The following is an 8,921-nucleotide window of genomic DNA, read 5'->3' on the forward strand; positions in this document are numbered from 1 at the left end:
TACCCACAACCTAAATTTCCAAAGAGTAACTCAGGAAGAATAACCTATGGTATATTACAGATAATAGAGAAAGAGAGATTTATTATTGTGTTGACACACAAATGTATCAACATACATATATAACCTTTTCAGTGTTTTTACAATTATTTTGAGACAAGGTCTTTTAAGGTGCAGAGGGTGTCACCAAGATGTGAGGCTGGCTTCAAGATAGTGATTCTCCTCCCTCAGCCTATCAAGTGCCTAGCATGACAAAAGAAATATGCCTCCACACCTCACTTATTACTCAACTTTAAAATAAGGATGATGTATATGGCAGTGTTGCCAAAACGTGAAGGCCAACCTTAGTAGTTTGGTAACATTCTGTCTTAAAACTGAAAAATAAATGTTGGTGGATCTCTGTCACTGGTAAGGCAACCGTGGGTCCAAATCCCAGAAACAAAAGAATATTCTCCAATAACACAGATAAGCTGGAGGACTTTAGGATAAGTGAGATGATCCAGATGCAGAAATACATTGTATACTCTATGTTCAGAGCCTGGAATAAAATAGAATGGATGTGTAGGAAGAGCCAGGTTGTTATCATGGAGCTTCATCAATAATATCACATCATATAATGGAAATTCCAAAAGACAGCAGGATTGTGTTCTTAGTGCAGAATTTGATAATTATGAGAGATGATGGTTTTTATCATCACATAGCAATTGCAAATACCTATGGGATTCAGTGTGATGTTTATATATAGGCAGATACATGTATTCATAATATCCAAACACCCTCTTCTGCCCTTGATGCCCCCCACACACTCCTTAGCCATACTAATCATTATTGTACTTGCACATGATATTATATTAGTTAACATATGAGATGTGACACTATTGTGTATTTCTTCACTTAGCATGACATCATCCAATTTCATCTATTTTGGGGACCATTAGAGGAGTTTTTATTAATGGCTGAGTAATACACCATGGTGAATATATAATGTACTTTCTGGTGGATATGTTCAAATGCTTACCTACACCACTGGCTTTTCTCTATGTCTGTATTGTTAAACATACTGTTATTCAACTTGAATTTATGTAACAAAAGAAAGCAACAACTACAAAAGAATGAAGAAACTGGGAGTGGGGGCACATACCTGCAATCCCAATGGCTTGGGAGGCTGAGGCAGGAAATTGACGAGTTCAAAGACAGACTCAGCAAAATAATAGGGACCTATACAACTAAGTGAGACCCTGTTTCTAAAAAAAAGTTAATCATGACTGGGGAAGTGGCTTTGTGGTTGAGTGATACTGGGACCTATCCCTTGTATACCCCACCCCCCCAAAAAAAAAGAGAATAAAGAAACTAGAAAACTATGCCCTAACCTGATTTTATCAAGTGAAAAGAAGCCAAGGCATAAGAAATACATATTATTTAAGTTTGTTAATATAAAGGTAATAAGTTATCTCTTTGAATTTTTCACAAAGTGCAATATTTTGAGAGCATTCAGTAGGTTATATTACATGAAAAACTGCTCTTGTGCAAATAATTAAATAAAACCTTAGCCAGGTGTGGTGGTGCATGACTGTAATTGCAGTGTCTCTGGAGGCTGATGCAAAGCCAGCCTCTACAACTTAGGAAAGGACTAAGCAATTCAGTGAAACCCTGTCTCTAAGTTACAAAAAAAGATCAGGAATGTTGCTGAGAGGTTGAGTGCCCCTGGGCTCAATCCACAGAATTAAACACAAAGACAAAGATAAAAAAGAAATAAGACATTAAGACTGCTGAATATTTACATTTTCAGTGTTCCAAATATTTGACCCAATACTCCCAATTTCACTTCATCCATCAATTTATAATGGAAATCTCTAGTTATTTGTTTGTGAGAGAAAGGAGATAGAGATGTTCCTGAACTCTGCCATTCCTTTGCTAGTTTCTGTCATAAGCTAGGCAAAGATGTACCCATTGTGATCCCCAGGGTACTGTGGCTCAGTCCTTTCTCTTCATGCAAGGATGCACCTTGAGGAGTGGATGTTGACTTGATTGCTAAAGAAGGGAAGAGGTAAAAGCTAATTAATGTGTGTGGGTGTGTGGGTGGGGTGTGATAATGATGACTTCTGACCAAGTCCTACCCATGATCATCTTTTTAAAATGTACCCAGAAAATGGTTTGTTTTCTTATATATCTTCTGCGATCTTGATCCTACAGTTAAATGTAGGGACCCTATTCTTCATACCCAGCTACCTTAGCATTGCTTTTCTCAGTTTGATGCCTCACAATTTGAAATACTTAGTCCCCCTTCCTCAGAGCCTTTACCTCATGTCTCTTTTGCTTATATTTTTAATATCTGGGAAATCCTCAAATATTAAGTTGCAGGTGAATCCACATTTGATGTTCCTCTTCCAAGGATAAGGATAGACATTTTCTCTCATTGTGGCCTCTACATTCTACTCACAAAATGGGGACATTATACACTTTTGCAAACCTAGATATTATCCCGAACCAACCTATAATATTAAAGTCAAGAATTTAATCCCTGGGTCTGGGGTCAGTGTTAGAGCACCTGCCTAGCACATGTGAGGCAATGGGTTCAATCCTCAGTACCATATAAAAATAAATAGATAAAATAAGTTAATCTGTTCACTACAACTAAAGAAAACAAAAAAGACTAATCCCTACCAAGGTTGTGATGGCACATGCATGTAACCCCAGCTGCCCTGGAAGTCGAGCCTTGAAGGTCACAACTTTGAGTCCAGCCTCACTAACTTTGCAAGACCATATCTCAAAGAAAAATAAGAATGGGATGATGATAGAGCTCACTGGTAGACCATACCTAAGTCCTCTCCTCAGGATCACAAGGGAAAGTTTTTAATTCCTATCTTTTTTCTATGAGTTAAGGTCACCACAAAAAGGAAGGTGGCTTAGGGATAATGCTATATTTTCTAAAAACAAGCCATGTTAAATGTTCAAGTGTTCCCATTTCTTGAAAAATTCCCAAGTATTTTGCTTTTGATATTATGGTCATTAGAACTGTCTTTAATTTTATGTTTGCTACTTACTTTCTTATGCACATAAATAACTGATGATATTAAATTTGATTACTGTTCTGAGCTCATCTGGTGCTTCTAATAGTAATTAGTGAACTCCTACATTAAAAATATCCACTTAAAATCCACTTCAACCTCATACCTCATATTGGAAAACCACAAAAGTTAGACAGCAAGAAACAGAAGTAAGTTGCAATACCCTTTGACAAAGGCAAAGATACTGGTGAGAATCTCAGAAAAACTATCCCCTACAAGTCAGAAACCAAGAGAACAAGACCATAATCTCCTTCACACACATGATTTTATTCTGTTATTGCTGAATAAAATTTTATTGTGTATATATAATGCATATTTTTTTATCTATTCATCCACTGAAAGGCATCTAGATTGGCTCCACATGATATCTGTGTAAAATGGTGGTCCATTCTCAGATTTCCAAGGAATCTTCATACTGCTCTCCATATTGGCTGCACCAATTTGCAGTCCCACCAGCAGTGTATGAGTGTACCATTTTCCCCACATCCTTGCCAACACTTGTTGTTTGTCTTCATAATAGCTGCCATAATAAAAATTTTATTATAGTAAAATTCACAAACACACACACACACACACACACACACACACACTCACACATTCTGGTTTTGCTTTGGTGTCTCTGGACAAGACCATGTGGAGTAGGAACCTACAAATACGATGTCATCCTACTGCCAGTTAAGAGTTTAATTGGTCCATGGGCAGGCCTCTGGAGTCACCCACAGCATCTCCCATAAACTTGAGGAGAAAAGGGGTGTGAAGTCTAGAGATGTCAGAGAAACCTCACTGTTTCCTCCCTCCCTCTTGATAGTGATTTCTGGGCCAATAAGCTTTGCTCTACTTTGATTAAATTTTATATATTATCTAAAATCCTCTCTTGCAAGAACACAAGAGCCAAGAAACACAACCTAACCTCTATATTCCTGGGATCACAACCAGCTACAGTGTCAGATCTTTGATTGCTTTACTTATTTACTCACTTCATTTGATCTCTTTATTAATACAGGTGGACACCAGCAACTGCTCTAGGTCCTATTGGAAGGTAACAGTCTCACACCTACACACAGCATCCTAAAGGGAGACTGTTGAAACAGGAATTCTGACCCTTCATTGTTCATGAAGACTCACCCAGTATCAGAACTTTGAATATTTTATTTTGAGGCAGGGTCTTGCTAAGAGGCCCACTGTGGCCTCTGACTTGGATCCTCCTGAAGCAGCCTCCTAAATGCCTGGCCTTACAGACATGTGCTACAAAACCTTGTCCTTTGCTTATTAAACAAATGCATAGCTGCTGGTTACCTCCCTCCAGTGATGTATGTGATATCAGACCCCAAACAATGAAAACCCCACAGAATTCCAAAGCTCACGTCTGATTCTGGCTATGAGAGGTTATGTGAGGGGAAGGGATTCCAGGGAGAGAGAGAGGGACATCAGCTAAGAAAAAGTAGGTTCTTTGATTTTTATGGCAGAAAAGAACTTCCTTTGTCATGTGTATGGACAGACCTATTTAGAAAACATATCCACATTCAGGAAAGAACGTGAGGATCCTGGGAATACAACGAGGTCAGTAGCATACTTGCCCTGCATGCACGAGGTCACAGGTTCAATCCCCAGCACCACAAGAAGAAAGAAAGGAAAAAATGTGAGAAAGCTCTAAAGAGACAGCAAATTGTGGTCTGAGGTGTTGCTATTTGGAGAAGGACATTTAAGTTGTACTGGACTAGAGATGGGGCCAGATCAGACTTCTGTAAATTCTCACCCATTTTTCTAAGCTTGCTCATATTATGCTAGTATTTGGGGGTCCAGGAAGCTGGTCTAGGAGAAATGCTGCATTGCAGGGAGTTGCTTTTTTTTTTATAAATCTGATCTTTATTTTTAAAAATAGTTTTTATTTGGACAGGATACCTTTATTTTATATATTTCTATTTAATGTGGTGCTGAGAATTGAACCCAGTGCCTCACAGGTGCTAGGCAGGTGCTCTGTCACTGAGCCAAAACCACAGTCCCTTGTGTTTAATTTCAAATATTTTGTGGGCATTCCTGCATTCTGGTGATTTATGAATTTTTTCCTTTGAGGTTCAGAGTAACTTTCTTCTTGGTATCCCAGCATTTCTGCCCCAACCAGACATGTTCCACAGTTCTTTATGGACCTCAATGTTGCTAGAGGAAAGATTAAATGATCATTTAGTTATCAAAGCACATAGGGCAGTGTTTTCAGGAGAAAAGTCTTAACAAAATGCTCATTATTATATTTCTACTTTTACTTATGTATTTAGCCATGGACTCATATGGATTTGCAGTGATCCACAAACCAGCAGATTTCAGAAACTTTTCATGTTGACAGCTCTTTTCAAATGGTTTCATTCGTATTGAGGCACATTTGACTGAGTGTAAACATTAAGATGCTTTTAAAGTGCTCATAAATTCTCCTGGCTAGAATATTGCAGAGGGTTTCCCCAGTTTTCTTGCCACTTTGTTTATCTCATTGGTGTTGAAAAACCTCCCAGAGGCAAGGAATGCACCCAGAGGCAAGCTCCTGCAGCTGGCCACTCACAGACCCCCACACCCACTGATCCAATTCTCCATTCCCTGTTAATTGGGTGTCAGGTGCTGTTGGATTGTTAATTATTGGATAAAACCCAGTATTTTGCCCCCAAGGAGCCCAAGGTCTAGCTTGTTGGTTATTGGAACCACTGGGTTGGTTATTCACTTTTCTTTAACTCTGAGCTCCATCTACGGACGTATATTTAGTTGCACTGGTAGCTTAGGAAAATCTCTCATTTGGGTTAAGAAAACTAAAAGCAAGAATAATTTCCCTCATGGGGGAAGGAGAGTTTCTGGCCCAAGGTGTCCCCAGCTCTTTCCCTCGTTTCACCCACATAATTTTCTCCTCATCATGGGCAAGACAACCATGTACTTCTCATCCCTGGATACTGGGCATGTGCCTTGACCTTCTCAGTCTTTCTTCAAGAGAAATGTTCCCAATTCACAAATGCAGCAAAACTGGTTCCCCAAAGACCTGGGCTGCTGTTAATGAGAAACAAAAGTAAAAAATACTGAAAATGGGGGCTGGGCCTGTGGCTCAGCCATAGAGTGCTCACCTAGCATGTGCAAGGTACTGGCTTCCATCCTCAGCACCGCAGAAAAATACATGGATAGATTAAAGGTATTGGGTCCAACTCCAACTAGAAAATATATTTAAAAAAAATAAATACTGAAAAGGCAATGTATCTAGCAATTAGGGGAATGCAAGTTAAAACTGCACTGAGATTCCCTTTCACTCAAGTTAAAATGGCATTTATCCAGAATACAGTCATGCTCACCCACATGAATGGGGTCCTAAGGGGAATAAGGTATATTTTATGTTTGGTAAATTTTACCACAATGGACTCTATGGCCATGTATAACTAAGAAGAACCAATAAAATAGAAAAAAAAGCATAAAACATACTTAACAGGTCCATAGGACCAAATTGATAGCATCACAATCGGATAAGGAAATGTCTTTAGGTACATTACACAATTTTCTAAATAGCTCCCCCATTGGATGCTGCTGAAGGTGTTGGAGTCTGAAGGGAAGGTGGAGGTTCAGGGTGATGCATGGAGAACAAAGGACCCCCCCATCTTTCATCTGCAGGAGCTGGGGTCCCAGGGGGCAGGTAACCTCGAGGCATCCACGATTAATTAAGGCAGAGAGGAGCAGGGTGCATTCGAATCTATGGAGTTATTTACCAAATTAGGAAAACCTGGAATTGGCTTTCCTGGACTCCCAATCAAACCCAAATTGTTTTTCATTAAGAGACAGACCCTGGAGCCCCCCTTAACAAGAAGTCTTCACTGTATTATGTGACTTTTTGCATCCCTGAATTGGGGAGACAAGACCAGAGCTCTCTTTGGAAAAACATCTGCTTTGTTTGCATCATGACAAGCAGGTAAGGTCTGTCTTTTTTTCTATTTATTTTTTCTTGTTAAGTGCAGAGTATTCAGCTGATACTAAGGATGCACACCTGGGCAGGGGTTCTCTGGTTTTAGGAGGAGGCAGGATCCCATTGCCTGAGAACCAGGGGACTGGCAGGAACTAAGGAGATCACCCAGGGTGGCCTTGATCTGTGCAAGGCTGTTATCCTGTGGCCACCACAGGTATTTCTCTCAAAAAGAAAAAAAAAGTGGCATATTCCTGTCATTACAGTGGCTGGAGAGGCTGAGGCAGGAGGATGGGGAATTCAAAGCCAGCCTCAGCAAAAGCAATGTGCTAAGCAAGTCAGTCAGACCCTGTCTCTAAACAAAATTCAAACTAGGGCTGGGGAAGGGGCTCAGAGTTTGAGTCCTCTGAATTCAACCCCCAGTTCGCCAGAGAGTGAGGGAGCCCAGGTGCATCTGGGGTTTACCGGGTCTCCAGGTCTCTTCTGTGCTGATCTCCTTACTCTGACTCCAGCCTCAACGTGGGCTGGAGATGCAGATTCAACACACCTGGAGGAAAGTCAGCTCTAATGCTGCCAACCTGGTTGGAGCCTGCCAGGCCCAGTCAAGAGCCTCCACCACTGGGCAGTTCCCAAGGGAGGAAAGGCCAATTCTGCTTGGAGAATTTTGCACAGACGAACAGAGGACAAGTCAGCACCCGAAGACGCTCTGGGTGGTCTTAGTATAGGAGGAGGTCCAGGTGATGAAACTGTCAAGAAATGACTTCAATTTCCTAACATCAAAACCCAACAGAACTTAGAATTCTGGTCACCCTAACCCTGACTCAATGCCGAGACCTCAAAAGGGAAAAAAAAAAAAAAAGAGAAAAGTTGCACCCAAACCCTGCCATTCTTGTTTCCTCTGCCTGGAGCAGATATCACCCCCCCCCCCGTCACTCAAAAAGCAGGCTCCCTGGGTTCAGGCTGGGGAGAGCGGAGACTGACTGATTCGCTGTCCATTCAGAAGCCCCTGTGCTGAGCGCTGTCCAATCCTGAGCGTATCCAGCAGCAGGGGGCGGACCTCCACGCTTGGAATGGGATTTATTTCTCAGCGGTCTGCGGTTGATCTCAGGTTCCTGCAGTTGGACTCCAGGCTTCGCTCATGCCCAGGATCCCGGGTGGCCCTGCCATGCATGGGCTAAAGCTCACCAGTCCAGGCTTGGCTGCTGGGCACCAGAAAATGGTGAGTGTGCAGTGGCACCTGGTGCCTGGACAGGGAGGCTCCGGAGGGAGGTCGGGCAGGGAGGCCATCTGGTAGGACCGGCTGTGATGGGAACCCCATTTGGCTGACCCTGACTTTGGGCGCTCCCTGAGACCACAGGCCTGAACCCATTGTGGACAGCGTCCATCAGTCCCCCTGGTCAGCCTGGTGTGGAGCGTGACAGTGGCGGAGACCCCTCGCAGGCTCCCCATCCCCTGGGCAGCCTCAGTCCCTGCTCAAGTCCTATCTATCTGGCAGGTGAGCAAGGCTGCTAGGCATCTTCCTGGCTGTGGTGATTGACAGGTTGGACCACTGGAAGACTCCAATCTCTGAGCCTGGGGATGGTGCACACCTGTCATCCCAGTGGCTGGGGGTGGGGGCTGATGCAGGAGGACTGTGAGGTCAAGGCCAGCCTCCGCAAGTGGATGAGGCACTTAGAGACTCAGGGAGACCCTGCCTGGAAATCAAATGCAAAATAGGGCTGAGGATAGGGCTCAGTGGTCGAGTGCACCTGAGTTCAATGCCCGGCACCCCCACTCCCCCCAAAAAAATCAAATTTCCAAACACCATTTTCCTGCAGGAGGGAAGCTGTGGTGAACAGGGACCTTGCCTATTCCTAAGCTTGTTTTGTGCAGTTTATTTATTTATTTAGTTTTTTTGGTGGTGGTTGTGTTTTGGTAGTTAACAGAAGGGTGCTTTA

This window comes from Urocitellus parryii, chromosome 16, assembly GCF_045843805.1.
Source record: "Urocitellus parryii isolate mUroPar1 chromosome 16, mUroPar1.hap1, whole genome shotgun sequence".
Lineage (NCBI taxonomy): Eukaryota > Metazoa > Chordata > Mammalia > Rodentia > Sciuridae > Urocitellus > Urocitellus parryii.